The 21403-nt window shown below is 41.7% G+C and overlaps 1 protein-coding gene and 1 long non-coding RNA gene across 2 annotated transcripts in view; both read left to right on the top strand.

The window, feature by feature from the left end:
* Positions 1-21403, top strand: part of arid3c (AT rich interactive domain 3C (BRIGHT-like)) — a 544829-nt gene that overhangs the window by 103496 nt on the left and 419930 nt on the right. The window lies entirely within an intron of this gene.
* Positions 9754-19411, top strand: LOC140737694 (uncharacterized). The gene is made up of 3 exons (XR_012101234.1): positions 9754-9910; positions 13001-13285; positions 19358-19411. It is a non-coding gene; the product is annotated as an uncharacterized lncRNA (long non-coding RNA).

The following is a 21403-nucleotide window of genomic DNA, read 5'->3' as shown; positions in this document are numbered from 1 at the left end:
TTGATGCTACAAACAATATCAATACAAGATTTAAGAGTTTCCCATTTTCTGCAGGGGACTGCAAAGGTGTGGCCCCATAAGCCTTTGATCTCCTGATGTTGAATTATATATAGAGTTACCATCTCCCTCTGGGGAGAACAAGAGGGAGAGGTGTTCCCAGGAGCTGATTGCACTTAGGCTACATCCACACTACACCGGATAAATCCATAACCGAAGCTTTTTCTCTTCGTTTTTACCCTCCGTCCACACTAAAACGGCGTTTTCATCCCTCGAAACCGGAGCTTTTCAGAAACGCTTTCCAGGGTGGGTACTTTTGAAAATGCTGCTCGGGTAGATTAGTGTGGACAGGGCAGCCGGAGACTTCTGAAAACGTTGTCAGATGGCAGCGCGCTTTCATTGTTTTCTTGAATGCAACCTAACAAATTCAGAACAGACGGTAAAGAGACTGAAGCCAGAAGAGTTAGAAATGTACTCACCAAATACTAAATACTCACCAAATGTACCCATAACTTACTGAATAAATCAATATACTCACTTTGCCCTGTTTTCTGTCCTTGCTCGTATGAAGGTGGTTTACCTATTTATGCAAGTACTTCTCTGACAATAGATGTGTAACAGCCTAATGTAACATTGTATGGAAATACAAGATAACACTGATGCAGACATGTTTTATACATTTAACAAGGTGCTTTATTAATGCAACAGAGTTAATCAATTTTTCAATGTTCGTCGATAGCCGGGTCATACTGCCTGTGAACTCCCTGTCGGTTGCCGCCGTAAGCTCCAGTATTTGTTTTTTTCTAGTTTTAAGTTCTCCTGCACGAGAGCCAACAGCTGTCCGTCATTTTAAGTTTTTCTAGTCTGTTACTGCACAAACGCGCACTTTTACAGCGAGATTCGACACCAAACATGTTGCTTGTTTTCGGTAGGTGTGTCCTGTGCATGTGCAGGAGGAGGAGATTCGCCAAAATCTCTGTTTCAGTGTGGATAGAGATATTTTCAAAAATGCATAGTGTGGATGCCTATCGTTTTTACGTGAAACTGGCATTTTCAAAATTATCCGGTCTAGTGTGGATGTTACCTTAGCCTCACGCATTAAGCGTCACAGAACCACAGAAATTCTCACTATCCATTTTCCAGTTAGCACCTTCTTCCTTTCCTATCGTCCTGTTTAATTGGGTTGTCTTCTCTCTGCCTGTTGAGAAATATTAAAGTATAAACTGCGCATAAACATCTGTAAAAAACAGAGAAGGGAACCATCCAACCTGTTAATCCCATGCCAGCAGCACGAATGAAATGCTGGAGGAACTCAGCAAGTCAGGCAGCACATGTAGAAAGGAACAAACAGTCGATATTTCAGGCCGAGACCCTTCCTCAGGCACGGAAAGGAAAAGCAGAAGCCAGAATGAGGTAGGGGAAGGGGAGGGGGAAAGAGTACAAGCTGTCAGGTGAAAGGTGAGACCAGATGACAGGGTGGGGGAAGGGTGGTGAAGTAAGAATGTGGGAGGGGATAGGTGGAAGAGGTAAAGAGTGGAAGAGCGAAGCAGGGGAGGACACTATACTATGGAAGGAGACCCAGACTGGGTACCTGGTCAGGTCCTGAACACCTGTATTAAGCAATGTTTACTGATACCTTTAACCTCTTGCTTCAGCTGTCCAACATACACAGCTGCTTCAAGCAGGCTGCAATAAAACTGGTGCCCAAGAAGAATTTGGTAACCTGCCTCAATGACTATCATCCAGTAGCACCTACATCCACTATGATGAAGTGCTTTGAGAGGTTGGTGATGACACATATCACCTCTTGCCTGAGGAGTGATGTGGGTCCACTCCAGTTTGCCTATTGTCACAACACATCAGCAGGAGATGCATTTCAGTGGTTCTTCACTCGATCCTCGAACATCTGGGCAGCAAAGATGTATACATCCGGATGCTCTTCATTCATTACAGTTCTGCATTCAAAACTAGGCCTCAGTACCTCCTAGTGCAACGGGATCCTCAATTTCCTTGCTTGCAGACCCTAGTCAGTTTGGTTTGGCAAAAGTATTCCTTCCACAATCTCCATGAGCACAGGTGCACCACATAACTGTGTGCTTATCCCCCTGTTCTGGTCACCTTGTACTTATGATTGTGTGGCTAAGTACAGCTCCAATGCCATAGTTAATTTTTCCTGATGACACCACTTTGTAGGCCTAATCAAAGATGGTGATGAATCAGCTTATAGGAAGGGGATTGAAAATCTGGCTGAATGGTATGACAACAACAACCTCTCATTGAACTTCAGCAAAACCAAACAGCTGGAATATTGACTTCAGGAGAAGGAAACCAAAGGTCCATCAGCCAGTCCTCATCAGGGGAACAGAGCTGGACCAGGTCAATAACTTTAAATTCCTCTGTATTATCATTTCAGAGGATTTGTCTTGGGTTCAGCATGTACTGTAAGTGACATTACAAAGAATGCATGATGCTTATCAGTCTTTGCAGTTTTTCATTGATTCTATTATGTTTCTTTATATGTGCCATGAATGCCCACTAGAAAATGAAACTGAATGTAGTATATGGTGACGCATATGTACTTCGATAACAAATTTTCTTTGAACCTTGATTTTTGAATCAAGCCCATAGCAGTTTGTCAAAGAGAAACTTGGGGTGTGTTAATAATGTGATCCATATGGTGTTTTGGCAGTCTCCTGCTCCGTGATAATACATTCACTAACTGCCAGTGAATTGTGATTAATTTGCTGCACAGGAGTAACCTGGGAATGTTGCAACATAATTCCATGATTACTAACTAAGCCCCAGTTAATCTTCTCAAAGTTCTTGGTCTTTGTTTTATTGTAGGTTTGATTTAGGCTAAACACTCAGCTTATTAAATGGATGCTCAAGAAATTCAAGAATTGCTGTTATAGTAAACGTGGGTCTTTTATTGATAGTTAAAATTGATGGAGGATAATAAATGGCTTAATGGCTGAACGTATTGTTTAATGTGGGACTAATCTGTACCGATCAATGTGATCTCAAGTTTGCTACCTAATCTATTACTGAGTAATGGGGTGCTGCATTTAGCATTAATTTCCTCAGGAAAGGCTGATCTAAGAGGATGTGTTCTGCCCTGTGAGATGGGGTCACACTGAGAGCAGGAAAGAACTGAATAGTTCACAGGGTACACAGTTTCTCAGTAGTTGATATACAGTTGAGTAAACCTCTTGTACCTCATAAATTACATACAGTGTCTCCAAAGATGCTTTTCTGCACTCCACTGTTGTGACGCATGGTTATTGGAGTTACTGTCACCTTCCTGACAGCTTCAACCAGTCTGGCCATTCTCCTCTGACCTCTCTGATTAACAAACATCAATCACTACACAATCACTGCTCATTGGATGTTTTTTTGTTTATCACACACTGTGACCTCTAGAGACAGTTGTCTGTAAAAATCTCAGCAGATTAGCAGGTTCTGAGATACTCAAACCACCCTATCTGGCACCAACCACCATTCAAAGATTCAAACTTTATTATCAAAGTATGTATGCAGTATACAAGCCTTCCCAGAGAGAAATGCAAAACAAAGCAAAGCATGGAACCTGTACAAGAAGGTCATCAATCCCCCCCCCCCCCCCCGCCACGTACAAAGAAAAACAGATCATGCAATCAGCAAGAAAATGAGCAAGAAATACAGAATTTAAAACCACAATGCACAATGCACAAGGTAATTGAAAGAATCCAGGCATATTCAGGTCAGCTCAGCTCAGTTCAATCTAGTGCTGTTTCGTTCATTATCTGCAGGTCACCCTGATCAAAATTAAACAAAATAGCAACAAAAAAGGCACGACCAGAAACTAGAAACACATCATAATGTGAAATATAGAGTCCAATCTACAAACCTCATCGACTAAACCTTGCCCGAGACCCAAGACTCCAGCACCACCATTTGAAAGCATCGAGGGAGAGTGAGAGAGAGAGAGAGAGAGAGAGAGAGAGAGAGAGAGACCATTCAAACACAGAGACTTGTCTCTGGGAGCAGCAAGTGAGGGAGAGAGAGAGAAGGACCATCAATCGCAGACACTTCCCTTCGGCAGAAGCGAGTGAGAGGCTGATTGTCAGCATTGAACACCCGCTTACCTTCCGGTCTCGCCTCGATGATTTTTAATCTTCCTTGACGCTTTAATTGATGGGAAATGGAATCAATTATGGGCTTGTGCCCCTTCTCCAGGCTTCTTGACTTCAAGGCCTCACACTTTGCTTGAAGCCTCACCAAACATCCTCCGAGCCAGCGAAGCAGCAGATCGCTCAAACGGCCCGAAAACCCACCACCAAAATGTAGCTTATAGGCTTCAACAGTAGCAGCACCACATTTGAAAGAAAAAGAAGAAGTGATGGAAGTAGTTTCATGAACCGTCTGGAGGATAGATATCGCTTTTGGTTGTGTTGTTCGCTGGCGCCATCTTCTTCCAGTCAAATTCACTGAGATCACATTTCTTTCCCATTTTGATGTTGGGTTGGAACAACAACTGAACCTCTTGACAATGTCTGCATGCTTTTATGTATTGTGTTGCTGTCACGTGATTAATCTATTTATTGATTTATTTTTACTTATTTAGAGATATAGTACATATCAGGTCCTTACAGCCCAATGAACCTCACCACCCAGCAACCCAAAGAGAGAATATGTAACACAAATACAATACTTACTAACTTTCTGCCTGTTGTGCTGCCTAGCATTTAGGGCAGCACTACAGGTCCTCTATCTCTGGTGGTGTTACAGGGCTTCCTTCATCATGTCAGTAACTTCCTCTTGGTTTTAACTACTGTCAGTGATGCAGGGCCCAGGTGGAAACTCAGGAATACCATCCTACTCAGTTGTGGAAGGATTCTTCATTCCTGTTTCTGTAACAGTTTTGTTTGACCAGTCAGGGTTGTTAGCCTGAGCTGAACCTCTAAACATGGGGAACCAGTGGACCACTCTTGGTCTAGCCCCTACCCTTTGACCTCTCTGGCAGGGTGACCCTACCAAGATCCAAATTCTCCAGCCAGCATAGCTCTCAGGGCCAACAAACCATGACAAGGTCCTGGTCCTCTTGGAGGAAATGCAATGGAGACAGACAATAAACAGATACATGGATCTTACAATCAGCATGTCGATACCCAAATAAATACATTGTCTCTTAGGAAAGACTCATCAAATCTGAAGTTCCTGATGTCAAGTGTGCCTTTAAGAAAAAAAAAAGATTTAGTTTTCCACTGTGGCTTGTTCATTTACTAGGATTTATTGGCAACAAGCAATATTTTACAGACTTATAATTATCGGTTATAAAAGTTAATGATTATAGTATTAAACAGTGCTGAGCTTGTGTATATCAAGGCGTTTATAATCTGGGTAGACACAATAAGATGATGGATAATAAAACTTAAGGAATTTTACCTGAGTTTATTTGGCAAGGAATCTGCTGAGGTTATCTGCTTTCTTTGTCTGTGTGCACTGAGTGTATAATATTCCATGTGTGTTTCCAGGACAAAACATGAAGCAATATGGATATATATTACAAATTGTGTGAATGTGAGGTGTTTAGAGGCAGTAGAGGAGAATTGCACCATGTAAAGGCTCATTATTTGTGCAAGAGAAAAATCTGTGTTCTGCCAAACTTTATGGGCATGCTTTGCTGGCACTGGAATGTGTGGAGATACTTGCAGGCTGCCCCCACTCATCATTAGTTTGTAATACCATAAAACAACAAGACATAGGAGCAGAATTAGGCTATTTAGCCCATTGAGTCTGCTCTGCCATCCATTCATGGTTGATTTTTTATCCTTCTCAATCCCATTCTCCTGCCTTCTCCATGTAACCTTTGACACCCTGACTAATCATGAACCTATCAACCTCCGCTTTAAATATACCTAATAATTATAACAAGTACTTTATTGATCTCAAGTGGGAAATTCTTTTGTTGACTGTAATGATATCCTTGTGTTGATTGTCAATGGAAGTGGCACAGTTCACTCCATGTTTTCATGTACATGTGAAAAATAAATAAATCTAAGTCTGAATGAGAATCTGAAGTTGTCACCCATCTTGTCAGAGTTCCTGGTGGGTGGAAACTGAAAGGGATCTCAAGCACAGTATATTATGGATTCAACAAGGATAGATTAAGACAGACTGTGGATTTTTGCATTGACGTAGCTTTACCACCACTCAGCCAGGTCCACCTCAGTAGCAGATGATAACCTGAGAGTGGCAATGAAGCAGTATTGTATAGACATCAATATTCAATGCAAAGGCAGAGCAAGCAATCACACGAGTTGAGTATGATGTTCTCTGAAGGGTGGATATTAGGAGGATTCCCTAAATGAGAATGCCTGTGCGTGACTTTGTTTAACGTGGGGAGGCTGGTGTACAGACATCCAACACACAGTCCTTGACATACCGGGCTCTAGGTCCAATGGTATAGAATGCAAGATGAGTGCGACTCTTCACTGCTGCAGCCTTCCTCCCCCTTCACTGCTGTTGTGATGTGTCATCATCTTCCGCCAGCTCCACCATTGAGGTTTTGATTGGTTCACTCTTTGTCTGGAACCTCTCCTTTGACCTTACTGCCATGGGTGACCCTACCAGGAGCTAAGCTCCAGAGAGCATCAGTCTCAGGATCTCAGGAACTCACAAGCCTCTCCACAACGATAAGGTGACAATCCTCAGAGAAGGATGTATTCTTTTACATCACTTCCACATCTCTTCCTAGCCTGTCCCTATCATGATGGGCAAGCTCACATCCAGATCCAGATGGAAATTTTTTTTTTAATCACAATACATGGCAGAGATAGTAGAACTGCTGCCTCAGAACTCCAACCATGTGGGTTCAGGCCTGACCTCCAGTGTGTTCTGTGTGAGGTTTGCCTGTTCTCCCTGTGAACGCTTGGGTTTCCTTGAGAGCCTCCTGCTTCACCGCCCCCTTGACACTGGGGGATTGTAAGTTGCTCATGGTGTGCAGGTGAGGGGCAGAATCTGATGAGAGTTGATGGGAATGTAGGAAGATTAAAGTAGGATTAGTGTAGGATTTCTGTAAATGGTGTTTGATGTCAGCTATGATTTATTGGGTTGAAGGTCTTGCATCTGAATGGTATGACTCTGTGACTCAATGAAACTTTCCCAGAGTATGGGTGATAAATATCCTAGAATCATTTGAGAAACTGAAGTTATGTATATAGGAAATCCTTCAGTATCAAGTAACCTTCCTTATCCATAAATATTTTTTATTGATTTGGCAGGAGCTTGAAGACCCACATTCAACATTTTAGGAGCAGTGTCTACCCCTCCACCATTAGATTTCTGAATGGTCCACAAACCCATGCACACTGCCTCACTATTTGGTTCTCTACTTATTATTTTAGTATATTTCTTATTATGACTCATAGTATATTTTTATGTCTTGTACTGTGCTGTTGCCACAAAACAACAAATTTCATGATGTGTCAGAGGTAATAAACCTAGTTCTGATTATGAAGCAAAAATTGAAGATGGAGCAGATATTTAAATGTGTAGAAAACTTTAGTGTTGCAAGAGGGCACCTGGTTGTGCAAATCTTTGATCTAATATTATAACCATATAACAATTACAGCACGGAAACAGGCCATCTCAGCCCTTCTAGTCCGTGCCGACGCTTACACTCACCTAGTCCCACTGGCCCGCACTCAGCCCATAACCCTCCATTCCTTTCCTGTCCATATACCTATTCAATTTTACTTTAAATGACAATACCGAACCTGCCTCTACCACTTCTACTGGAACTTCTATTCGTATTCCTCAGCAAAATAAACTTGCATGGTGTTTGAGAGAGGTTCCATACCAGCAGTCAGGATCATAGTCAATGGTCTCCTGGCCAAGCACTGTAGAAATATAAGAAAAATGAACACATGGCAAAGCCAATTGGTAACATACACAAAACAGCAGGTCAGGCAGCATCTATGGAAAAGAAATAATCAGTTGACATTTCTGGTTGAGGCACTTAATTGGGACTACAAAGAAAGGGAGAAGCCAGAATAGGAAGGTGGAGGGGAATGGGAAGGACTACAAGTTAGAAGTGATAGATGTTGCCATGTGGGGGGGGGGGGGGGTGGGATGATGGGTGCAGGTGGGAAGTGATGTGAGAAGTTGGGAGGAGATAGGTGGGACAAAGAGAAGGAGGAGGGGTACCAGAAGGAGGTGGTAGGCAAGAAAGGAGAAAAGAAGTGGTGAGAGGGGTGCTAGAATTGTAAGTGGGAAAGGAGGGGGGGGGGAGAGGAATTACCTGAAGTTAGAGAAATTAATGTTCATGCCATCAAGTTGGAGGCTATCCAGACAATCTATTTATTTATTTAATTGATCTACTTATTTATTGAAATACAGCATGGAGTAGGCCCTTCCTGCTCTTCATGTTGCGCCACCCAGCAACACACTATATAAGCCTAGTCTTATCATGGGACAATTTACAATGACCAATTAATCTACCAATCAATACAGCTTTGGAATGTGGGAAGATACCAAAACACCTGGAAGAAATCCACACGGTCACAGGGAGAGCGTATAATCTTCTTATAGACAGCAGCGGGAATAAGAGGGTTGCTCTTCCAACCTGAGAGTGATCTCTTCTTGGAGTAAAGGAGGCCCAGGACTGATATGTTGGAATGGGAATAGGGACTGAGCTTAAAATTGATGGTTACTTCTTTGTTGTGGACGGAGTGATGGTGCTGCCAAAGCAGTAGCCAAATTATGTTGGGTCTCACCAATGTAGAGGAGCCCATTGGTCCCTTCTCCCCTGCTCTGCCATGGGCGATCTTTTCAAGATTGTTTAATGTCATTTCCAGTACACAAGTGTAAAGGAGAATGAAACAATTTTAGCCTCACACATAAAATGCAGGCAGAACTCAGCCAGTCAGGCAGCATCTTTGGAGGGGAAGAAACAGTCGAAGTTTAAGCTAAAGTCCTTCATCAGGACTGGAAAGGAAGGGAAAGAAGGCAGAGTAAGTAGGTGAGAGGAGGGAAAGGAGTAGAAGATGGTGGTGACGGTGGTGGTTGTCCATTATATCTGACAATGACAGGAAACCTGCTCGGGAGAGTTTTTAAAGTTGAAAACCCTTTGCACTGAGGCAATTCCACTCTCTCGACCTCAGACGTCTGGGTCTAGTGGTACGAACACGCGTCAGAAACTGGAGTCTCTCTTGGTTGAAGTGGATGGCCATGATGTCTTCTGTGCCTTTTCATGCCCTTTGCTTTCACAGAGTGTTACAGTACCACCTTCCTAGCCATTGGATGGCAGGTGATAGGTGAAGGTGGATGCATGGGGGGAGGAGGGATGAAGTAAGAAGTTGGAAGTTGATCTCTTACCTCTGCTGCACTTCCCTGTCTTCACCCTTTATTCTCTTTTTTATAAAGCATGTTCAAATCTCTGATTTGAATTTACTCAACTCCACTGTTAGTTTTGGGCAAAGAATACCAAAAATTCACCATCATTTAGGGATGCCGTTTTTCTTATATCTGTCCTGGATGACTAGCCCCTTAAATTGAGACTGCAACCTTTAGTTCTGAATATGTCAGCCAAAGAAAACATTATTCTGATAAGCCCCATATGTATTTTGTATGTTTAACCAAGATCATCCCTCTTTCTGGTCCCACCTTTCCCTGAACTCCTTCTCCTCCCCAACCTTCTTATTCTGGCTTCTGACCCCATCCTTTCCCGTCCTAATGAAGGATCCCAGCCTGAAATGTTGACTGTTTATTCCTCTCCCTAGATGCTGCCTGACTTGTTGAATTCCTCCATTATTTTGTCTGTGTTGCCCAAGATTTCCAGCATATGCAGAATTTCTTGTGTCAAGGAATCATTGACTGTTTTGTGTTAAATTTCCCCATGGAGGACGAATCCAGCATTCTACATATCAATCTGGTAAACTTCGCTGCAATCCTTATATCATAAGTATATTCTTAGGCCTGGAGAACTGATCTCTAATCGATATCTTAAAAATGGTCTCATCAGGGTTCTATTGAGTTGTAGCAGATATATGTACAAAAGTTCTCCTTTAACCAGGACCATTTGCCCTAGAATTGTTGTTTGTTTTGCACATATGCAATAGCCAAATAACTTTGATTCATATATAGGCAAGTAAGTTTGTGGATAATAAACCAAAAGAATTTTTAACTCTGGGTGTAGTTGGGCAAACCATATGTTGAGTTTACTCTGTTTTCCAGCCCGGATAAAGTAGATGCTTCATACTTTTCTCATCCTATGCATGTAATAATGTTCATGTGTATTTCCAAGCCAGGACACAACACAGTATTTATGCACATTACAAATGCTGTGTATGTTTCTTTTAGAGATACAACATGGAATAAGCCCTTCTGACTCAGTGAACCGCACTGTCCAGCAATCCTCCTATTTAACACTAGCCTCATACTACAATACACTTGATCTTAGCCAAAAAGCCGAGCAGCAAGCTTATGGTTACCAAGTCCCAGTGCGTACCCAAATCGGAATTGGCCATGATTGCTGTGCAGTTGTGGGGGTTTCTGTGAGTGGCTCATTAAGCAAGTATAAATGAAAAGCAGGGAGGGAATCGAAAAAGAAAATATCTTGAATGTTGAAAAGCTGAGATTCTGGGGTGGTTGGGGAAGTAACTGAATGATTGAGCAGATCCAGCCAGCAGCTGCATACGAACTGAATGTTCTGCCAATCTAATGTCCATTTGCAGTACAAATCCAGGCTGTGGCCCTCTGATTCTGAACTCGAGCCCTGTGCTGCAGTATTCCACTGTAAATCTTTTGTTTTGACTGTTTCTCAGCCATTTTATGGTCTAAGGTTATGGAGAGAAGGCAGAAGGGAGGAAATTAATGAGCCATGATCAAGTGGTGGAGCAGACTCAATGGGCTGAATAGCCTAATTCTGCCCTGATGTTTGTGGTCTAGCCTCATCACAGTTCAATTTAGAGTGACCTACAAACTGGTACATCTTGGACTGTGGGAGGAAACCACAGCATCTGGAGGAAATGCAGATCCTTCGGGGGAAGGATGCACAAACTTACTTTTTTCAGATGGCATCCAACACCCTGAGCTGTAATTGCGTTGCATTAACCACTACACCACCAGGGAGCCCCATGAATAATAAGTGACAAGGGGAAATAAAGATGAGCTGCTTGATTTCAAACTATATTAACTGTATGTCAAACTTCGTGTTTGTTCAGAACTCAATTATGAAGGAGTAAAGGTCGTAACCATAGAGGAGTACAGCTTCAGCCTTTCAGCCCACATTCCCATGTTATCAAACGTGCCTAATCCACCTTGCCTTCATTAATTCTACATCTCTATACCCCCTGCTCAGAGAAGTACAGTACCTGTCCAGTTCCCTCTTAATTATTGTTACTGTTCCTGCCTCCAGCACCTCACCTGGCAGCTCGTTCCAGATACCAGCTACTCTTTTTGTGAAGAATGTACCCCTTATATCTCCTCTGAAGCTTCTCCCTCTCATCTCTATCCTGTGGTGTAATTTAATGGATTGTCCTTTTATGATTTTCTCCTTGTGCAGAACACCCTAACGTTTAACTTGCAGGTTGAGTCGGAGGTGAGGAAGGCAAATGCAATGTCAGCATTTCATTTCAAGAGGTCAAGAATACAAGAGCAGGGATGTGACGCTGAGGCTTCATAAGGCAATGATAAGGCCCCACCTTGAGTATCATGAACTGTTTTGGGTTCCTCATCTCAGAAAAGATGTGCTGGCATTGCGGAGAGTTCAGAGGAGGTTCACAGGGATGATTCTGGGAATGAAAGGGTTATCATATGAGGAATGTTTGATGACTCTGGGCCTGTGAGTCCACTAGGGCAGATGAAGCTCAGTGTCTGTGGAGGCTGGAGCTGGAGGCCAGAGATGGGCTTGTCCTGGGCTTGTGGGCTGACTGTGTGCATGGGTGGGTGGGTGTGTGTAAGGGAAGAAAGGGGCTTTTTTTCCCTTTCTTGTTTAGTTGCTTGTGTTTTGTGATGTTCTGCTGAGCATTGTAAGCATGCTATGTTGGCACTGGAATGCACAGTGACCCTTGTGGGTTGCTCCCACCACATCCTTAGGCTGCATTGGTTGTTAACAGAAACAACACATTTTACTGTACATTTCGATGTACATGTGATAAAAAAATCTGCATCTGTTTTTTTTCCAGTGAATTTTGGGAAAAAGTCTTGTATCAAGCAGTGGTAGATTTGACTATCGGTTGGTGGAATAGCAGCTCAGTGCTGTTTACACACTGCTGATGAACACTTTGCCAAAGTGCTTTAGGGCTCCTAGCACAACATGAGCCATCTATATTTAAGGACAATAAAGCAAAACAAATAAAGGATTCAAAACTTATAAGTTTAATTGTGTAGTAAATAGAAACAATTGGCAATGAGCTAAATCTGATTCCAGGACTGATTTACTAAGGTTGTATTACTTTGAGCTTATCTTTGACATTGCAACATATGATGTTTGTATAAGTAAAGGGTCAATAAGTTCAGACCTTGAAGTTCTCTATCAAGCTCACGGTATTATCTCCTGAATCAGGCGCACGTGTAAACCGTTGCAGTTAAGTCTGCCAATGTTCCAGAGTGTCTTTATGACCTGTTTCAGCAGCCACTATATGATAAACCAAGAACAAACATTCCAAAGGTCCATTAGGCTAGATCATGCTGGTGCCTAGAACATGCTGAAGGTCAGAATGTGAGTGAGAGACCCAGTTGACCTCACGTTCAGTCCCTGATCCCAATGCTGAGGCCTGAGCAAAGCTCCCAGATACACTTTATTTCTGTGCTGTCAGCAGTATGCAAGCCACAGCTGGTGCAGCCAACAAGGCCCATTCACTGAAGCATTGATCTTCACTAAAACTATTTGTCAAGCTAAGTGTGCTCTTTTACTTAATTGTAACTAATATTAATGCTTTTTACGTATCTTCTGTAACTTAAATATGGTTTAAAGTAAACATTAATTTATATTTTAAAACTTTTTTTCACTATTTATCAGGGATGTTTAGGAAGATCAGAAAAGGTCTTTGCCAATATGACTCTTAGTTCAACATGGTGGTTTTGCTGACCCTGGCCCATTCACCACTTACACTTTGCTCCATATAGTAGGAAGACATGGCAATCTCACGAGGAGGTCTTCAGGATCCTCACAACAAGATCGGTGCAACCACAGGGATATTATGAAGGAACCAAATGCACATCAGGTCCAGTGAGATCCAACCATTACTTGCATATTAGAAAGTATATATCTTTGTAATGTCATTCTAGCAGCAATAGCTTTAAGGTATGTCAGTGCTTTGAATGAGTATTGTGTTTAACCTATTGATTATATTGAGAAGCTTCTCAGCTGGGTAAGAATATGATACCCAAGGTCTATGGTTCCCTTGTGAATGAACATCAAAAAAACTGCAGATGGGGATATCTGAAGTAAAATCCAAAATGGTAGAATTGCCCAGCCAGTCAGATGGCATCTGTGGAAAGAAAGACAGAGCACATGTTTCAAATCGAAGAGCCTTGATCAGCATAGATAGTCTTCAAATTGAATCTTAGTTTCTATTTCTACAGATGCTACCTGACCTTCTGAGTGTTTCGAACACTTCTAGTTTTTACTCACGATCTTCTCTTTTGTCTACTGTGCATGATACAGGACATAGACAGGAACATAATACAGTACAGTGATAAGCCCTTCATCCCACAATATCTGTGCCTGCTTTCAGTGGTTGGGAAGATGTTGGAGTCCTTTATTAAGGAAGAGGTTTCGGGATACTTACAGGCACAGAAAAAAATAGGCCAAAGTCAGCATGGTTTCCTTAAGGGGAAATCTTACCAGACAAAACTTTGGAATTCCTGAAAGCAATAACAAGCAGGATAGACAAAGGAGAGTCAGAGGATGTGGTTTATTTGGATTTTCAGAAGGTCTTTGACAAGGAACTGCTAAAACAAGCAAGAGCCCATTGTATTACAGGAAAGATACTAGCATGGATAGAAGATTGGCTGACTGGAAGGAGGAAAATGGTGAGAACAAAAGGGTCCTTTTATGCTTGGCTGCTGATGGCCAGTAGTGTTCCACAGGTGCCAGTGTTAGATCCACTTCTTTTCTATATGTCAATGATTTGGATGACAGAATTGATGGCTTTGTGGCCAAGCTCACAAATAATAGAAAGATAGGTGGAGGGGTAGGTAGTGTTGAAGAAGTCAGGAGTTTGGAGAAGAAGGTAGACAGATTGAGAGAATGAGCAAAGAAATTACAGATGGAAATAGCTACGGTAGTGCATGGTCTTGCACTTTGGTGGAAGGAATAAAGACTTAGACTATTTTCTAAATGGGGAGAAAATTCAGAAATCAGAGGTGCAAAGGGACTTGGGAATCCTTGAGCAGGATTCGCTAAGAGTTAACTTGCAGGTTAAGTCGGTGGTAAGGAAGGCAACTGCAATGTTGGATTCACTTTGAGAGGACTAGATTATAAGAGCAAGAATGTAATGCTGAGGCTTTATAAGACATTGGTCCGACCGCACTTGGATTGTTGTGAGCAGTTTTGAGCCCCTTATAAGACGTATACAGGAGCAGAATTAGGCCGTTCAGCCCATAGAATCTGTTCCACCATTCCATCATGTCCAATTTATTATTCCCACTCAACCCCATTCTCCTGCCTTCTCCCGTAAACTTTGATGCTCTGACAAATCAAGAACCTATCAAACTCAGTTTTAAATATACCCAATGACTTGGCCTCTACAGCCGTTGGTTATAATGAATTTCATAGGTTCACTACCCTCTGGTTAAAGAAATTTCTCCTCATCATTATTCTGAAGCCATACCATCTAGTCCTAGACTCCCTTGCCATAGAAAAAATCCTCTCCACATCACTTTATCTCGACCTTTCAATATTCAGTAGCTTTCAATGAGATCCTCCTTCATTCTTCAAAACTCCAGCGATTATAGGCCCAGAGCTATTAAACACTCCTCATACATTAATGTTTTCATTTCTGGAATCATTCTCGTGAGCCTGCTCTGGACCTTCTCCAATGGCAGCACATCTTTTCTTAGATAAGAGGCCCAAAACTGTTCACTCCATTCCAAGCATGGTATGACCAGTGCCTTATAAAGCCTCATCATTACACCCTTTGCTTTCATATTCTAGTCTTCTTGAAATAAATGCTAACATTGAATTTGCCTTCCTTACCACCGTCTCGACCTACAGGCTAACCTTTAGGAAAAACTGCATGAAGACTTTCTTTTATCTAAGAGTGGTATAATCTGGCAGATGAATGTGTAGTTGAAGAATTGGTGCAGATTTCTGGATCATGGAATCTCTTCTGGGGAAAGTATAGCTGTACAAAAAGGGCGGATTACACCTCAACCCATGCTGAACCAATATCCTTGGGGGCAGGTTTGCTAGAGCTGTTGGGGAGGGTTTAAACTAATTTGCCAGGGGAATGGGAACTGAAGGGGCAGGGCTGAGCATAGGGCATATGAATAGATGGAGTGTGTAGTGAGACTGTGAGGAAGGACAGGCAGATGATAGGGTAAAATTGTTGTCAGTTGTAAGAGATTAAGTGTAACAAGGGGGCAAAATCTAAATGGGTGATGAATACAGGACTGAAAGTGTTATTTTTGAATGCAGACAGTATATTGAATAAGATAGATGATCTTTTTGCACATTTGGAGATTGCCAGGTACTATGTTGTAGGCATCACTGAGTCATGGCTGAAAGATCATGGTTGGGCACAAAACATCCAAGGATACATATTGTATCAAAAGGACAGGCAGGTAAGTAGAGGTGGTGGGGTGGCTCTGTTTGTAAAAAAATGAGATCAAATCCTTAGAATGAGGTGACATAGGATTGAATGGTGTGGAATCTTTGTGCATAAAGTTAAGAAACTATAAAGATAAAAGACCATGTTAGAGGCTACATACAGGCCTCTAAACAGTAGCCAGGGTGAGGGTGACAAATTACAATGGGAATGATAAAGGGCATGCATGGATCCCGATAGAGGGACTTTGTAGAAAGCCTATGAGATAGCTGTTTAGAGCAGCTTGTAGTTGAGTCCACAAGAGGATAGGCAATTCTGGATTAGGTGTTATGTAATGACCTAAGTTTGATTAGGGAGCTTAAGGTAAAGAAATCCTTAGGAGCCAGTAATCATAATATAATAGAATTCACCAGGAATTCTGAGAGGAAGAAGCTAAAATCGGATGTAACTGTACTACAGTAGAGTAAGGGGAATTACAGAGGCATGAAAGAGGAGCTGGCCAAAGTTAATTGGAAGAGAACATTAGCAGGGATGATGGCAGAACAGCAATGGCTGGAGTTTCTGAGGGCAATTTGAAAGGCACAGGATAGATATATCCCAGAGATTAAGAAGTATTCTAACGGAAAATGAAGCTACCATGGCTGACAAGGGAAGTTAAAGACAATGGAAAAGGACAAGGGAGGGCATAAAATATAACAAAAAATAATGGGAGGTTAAAGGATTGTGAAGCTTTTAAAAACCAACAGAAGACAAATAAAAAAACATAAGGAGAGAAAAGATGAAATATGAAAGTCAGCTAGGCAATAAAATATAGGAGGATACCAAAAAATTTTTTTCCAGATATATAAGGAGTAAAAGGGAGATGAGTATGGATAGTGGACTGATGGACAATGACACTGGGGAGGCAGTAAATAGGGGCAAATAAATTGTGGAAGAACTTAAGAAATACTTTGCATCAGTCTTCATTGTGAAAGGCACTAGCAGTATGCCAGAAGCTCAAGAGTGTCAGTGAGCAGAACTGAGTGTTAGTTACTGTTACTAAGGAGAAGGTGCTTGGGAAGCCGAAGAGTCTGAATGTAAATGAGTGTCCTGGAGTAGATGGACTATACCCCAGGGTTTGGAAAGAGGTAGCTCAGGAGATTGTGGAGGCATTAGTAATGATCTTTCAAGAATCACTAGATTCTAGCATGGTTCTAGAGGACTGGAAAACTGCAAATGTTATTCCACTCTTTAAGACGGAAGGGAGGCAGAAGAAGAGATGGTTGGATCAAGTGGATGTGGAGAGGTTGTTTCCTATATTGGGATGTTTCCTAGGGCCAGAGGGCACAGCCTTGGTATAGGGAGAATTCCATTTAGAAGAGGGGTGAGGAGGAATTTCTCTAGCCAGAGGGTAAAGAATTCGTGGAATTCATTGCCACAGACAGTTATGGAGGCCAAGTCTTTAAGTATATTTAAATTGGAGGTTGATAGTTACTCGATTAGTCAGGACATCAAAAGTTGTGGGGAGGGGACAGGAGAATGGGATTGAGAGGGATGATAAATCAGCCATGATAGAATGGCAGAGCAAACCTGATGGGCAGAATGGCCAGATTCTGCTTCTATGTCTTAGTGTCTTATGGTCTAAGTTCATTTACTCAATCTATGCTTGCATCATGAATCGGAACAGATTGTCACCCCATCATTACCCTGAGAAACCAGACTGCAAACAGAGCCAATCTTTTATCCAGTTAGAAGTAACAATTGTTTTATTTCATGGATACTTCAAATCAGATTAAACTCAAGGAAAAGTCTATCTTCAGCAATTTTCTTAGTTACAAAGTCCTACAGTTAGGTGCACTTGTAGAAAATGGTAGCTTTAAACTGACACTACTGGGAATCCACAGTTTAACAAGTGATGTGGTGACTCTGCAAGTAAACTTAGAACTTTAGAGTATGTTAGCAATCTATGAGGCTAACGGCATGTGGGGTTCAGAGGTGGTTCCCTTGTATATGTGAATAGAATCAGAATCAGATTTATTATCACTGATGTGTCATGACATTTGTTGTTTTGTGGCAACAGAACAGTGTAATACATATATTTAATAATTACTGTAAGTTACAATAAGAAATATGTAAAAATAATAAGTAGTGTGAAAAAAGAGCAAGAATAGTGAGTTAGGTCTCACGGGTTCATAGACTGTTCAGAAATCTGATGGTGGAGGGAAGGAAGTTCCTAAGAAGTTGAGTGTGCGTCTTCAAAGTCTTGTAGCTCCTCCTTGATGGTAGCAATGAGAAAAGGTCACGTCATGTGTGGTGACATTCCTTAATGATGGATACCACGTTCTTGAGGCATTATCCTTTGAAGATGTCCTTGATGGTGGGAAGGCTAGTTCAACTCTCTGCAGCACTTTTTGATCCTGTGGGTTGGTGCGTCTGTACCAGACGGTAATGGCAACCATTCATAATGCTCTCCACAGCACATCTGTAGAAATGTTTTTGGTGACATATACCAAATCTCTGTTCACTGGACCATAGTTTCTCTGCTCTATGACCCTATAATTCTAACTCGTATGAAAATATGAATATACCTCCTGTTATCCATTATCCAGTAATGGACAGGCAAACATCTGTTTTGTTTAGGAATCAAAGGATCACATCTTTGGTCTCCACCATAAACAGTGGTCCGTTGCCACTGACTCCAACACTCCCCTTTGGCACCAACTGAAGTAGGCCATCCAGAATTTCAGCACCCCCTGAAACGAGCATAAAATCCTACCATCACTCAGTCACCGGGACAGCCTACTTCACTTACGTAATACGTCATGTGGTTGGATGCCCAAAGGTCTTTCCTCATCCTGTTTTTTATCTCATGTTCACAAGACATTAGAGATGCAAACTCAGTGCTTATAGAGCTATGGACATATTCAGACTTATCCATTCACAAAGAAACATCAAACTAGTAAAATAATTAGTGCTGTCCGAATGTAGGTCTAAACATTAGAGCTAAAAATGTTCCTCCAGGCTGCGAGACTAATGAATACCCTGCCACCACCGAGGCCTTGTCACTAGGACAGCAACCTGTTTACAGCTTATTGTACTGTTTAATGTTTACTTGTGCTGTGCACTGCACATGCATTTTGAATTATATTTGATTAACTTAGTTGTGTTAACATTTTATGTGCTATGTGTGATATATGTATTGTGGGTTTCATTTGGTTATATAAATGTATAGCCAGATGACAATGAACTTGAACTAGAATTTGAAATCGACACTATCATTCCATCACTAAAGTGGTATGAGAAAGTCAACTTGGAAAGTCAAAAGGGAGTTCTTCTCTCTTAAGTCTATACATTCTCTTTGTCGTATCTATTCTGATCAGACAGTTCAATGCCCCAAAAAAGCTTCTCAAAATTCTGATCAGTAATGTCTTTTGTTGTTTTGTTGCGGCGTTGAGAATAAAAACATTGTTGTTTTCCCAATCATGCATCTTTCCCCGTTCCTCTGCACTCTACATCTCCAGACCAACAGGCATGATACTGTCTAGTACTGTTCAAAGTCGAAATTAAATTTATTATCAAATAAATATATGCCACCATATATTACCTTGGGATTCATTTTCTTGCAGGCATTTACAGGAAAGTAAAGAAATACAATAGAACTTTTGAAAAAAAAACTATACATACTGTTTCCTCCCACAGTCCAAAGAATTATTGGATGGTAAGTTAATTGGTCATTGTAAATTGTCCCATGATTAGGTTAACATTAAATCAGGTGGTTGCTGTGCAATGTGATTCGAAGGGCTGGAAGGGCCTATTCTGGATTGTCTCAATAAATAAATAAAGACTGATGAACAACCAATGTGCAAAAGAAGGGAGATCATGCAAATAATAAAACAAGTAAATAAGTAATACTGAGATCATGAGTTGTAGAGTCCTTGAAAGTGAGTCAGTTCAGCATTGAGATGAGTGAAGTGATCTCTACTGGTTCAGAAGTCAGTTCAGCATTGAGATGAGTGAAGTGATCTCTACTGGTTCAGAAGTCAGTTCAGCATTGAGCTGGGGGAAGTGATCTACGCTGGTTCAGAAGTCAGTTCAGCATTGAGATGAGTGAAGTGATCTACGCTGGTTCAGAAGTCAGTTCAGCATTGAGATGAGTGAAGTGATCTACGCTGGTTCAGAAGTCAGTTCAGCATTGAGCTGGGGGAAGTGATCTACGCTGGTTCAGAAGTCAGTTCAGCATTGAGCTGGGGGAAGTGATCTACGCTGGTTCAGAAGTCAGAGTGCTGTCATTCAGCTTTGACACTGTTTAGTAGCAGAGTGCCACACTCCCCACTGGGAATCATCTCTCAGCCAGAATGATTCACTGATCTTGCAAGATCCTTGGGCTGATTAAACAAAGTCTCTGCAAAAGCTCAAGAACAATGTTAAAAAGGAACAGGAAAATCTCAGTTTTTTTTTTTCCTGTCTCTGATTCAGTCCTCTTCCATCCAGGCTCCCCAGCCTTTTGACTGGTGGGAATGCATGTCCAGAAGCCTGCTTGTTTTATAAACTGGCTTCTCTATTAATTCTGAAGACAAAATATCCAGTGAAAGGCAAACAGCTTCAAATGTGGGCAATGCTGATTAAGTCTTAAGTATTTTCTGCTTGTCATTGACTACCCAACCTAGGCATGCAAGTTCAGAATTTAAGTTGTAACATGTAATTAGCCCTTCTGCTGCAACCCCAGCTTCCCCCACCCCTACTCTTTAACCATGAGATTGAGCTGGGAGAAAATGATAGCGACCATGTATAACTACACTCTCCTCATTATCCATTGACTTACTGCCCGTAGATGCAAATACACGTGAAGTTAGTAAATATAACACCGTCCTCCAGTACCCTTTGTGGTGGCCGGTGAATATGTTTGTACGCTGGTAAATAGTGAACTATTAATAGTCCACAGATAGTGTCAAGAACTTTAGAGAAGAGGAACATGGATCAGTTGTGGCTCACAAACAGAAACATACAAGCTGAAACTTCCAGAGGGTGGATTGCTGAATGCAACTGTAGTCTCAATGTCATTGCCTTTTTTTGGTTGGTAATGGAGTGCTTTATTATCCATAGGTACTGTAGCTTGTGACCACATCCCACATGTATAACTTGAGACTTCAATATAAAGGGAACCTTCTGGGGATAAACAGAAGTCAAAATCTGACAGCTCAAGTATGGGAACACTCCAGACAAACATGCTTATTAAAGGAATGGAAACTGGGGGATTACCAACAGTCCAAAGAAGTAAAGTGGTAGGGCACTGTACTGGTTAGTATAATCACTTTACAGCTCCCATAATCGCCAAAGGGGTTCAATTCCTGCCACCCCCTGTATGTTCTCCTATAATCTTTCCCTCTCTTATCTTGAAGCTGCACCTTCCATTATGATCCACCCTCAAAAATGTCTCTAACCATCTACCTTGGAGGTCCTGCTTTTCAGCTTTCAACCTAACTCTGTATACAGTATTCTCTCTTTTGGACCTCCTCCATTTTCCTATCTATGTCATTGGTATCAATATGTATCACAACTTCTGGCTGCCCACCTATCCCCTTTACAATGCTGTGGACCCAATCTAAGGCATCACTGACCCTGGCACCAACTGGGTGTCTCTTTCATATAACCATATAACCATATAACAATTA

This window comes from Hemitrygon akajei, chromosome 13, assembly GCF_048418815.1.
Source record: "Hemitrygon akajei chromosome 13, sHemAka1.3, whole genome shotgun sequence".
Classification (NCBI taxonomy): Eukaryota; Metazoa; Chordata; class Chondrichthyes; order Myliobatiformes; family Dasyatidae; genus Hemitrygon; species Hemitrygon akajei.
Note: the sequence above shows the minus strand (reverse complement) of the source record. Positions and strands in the feature narration are given on the sequence as shown.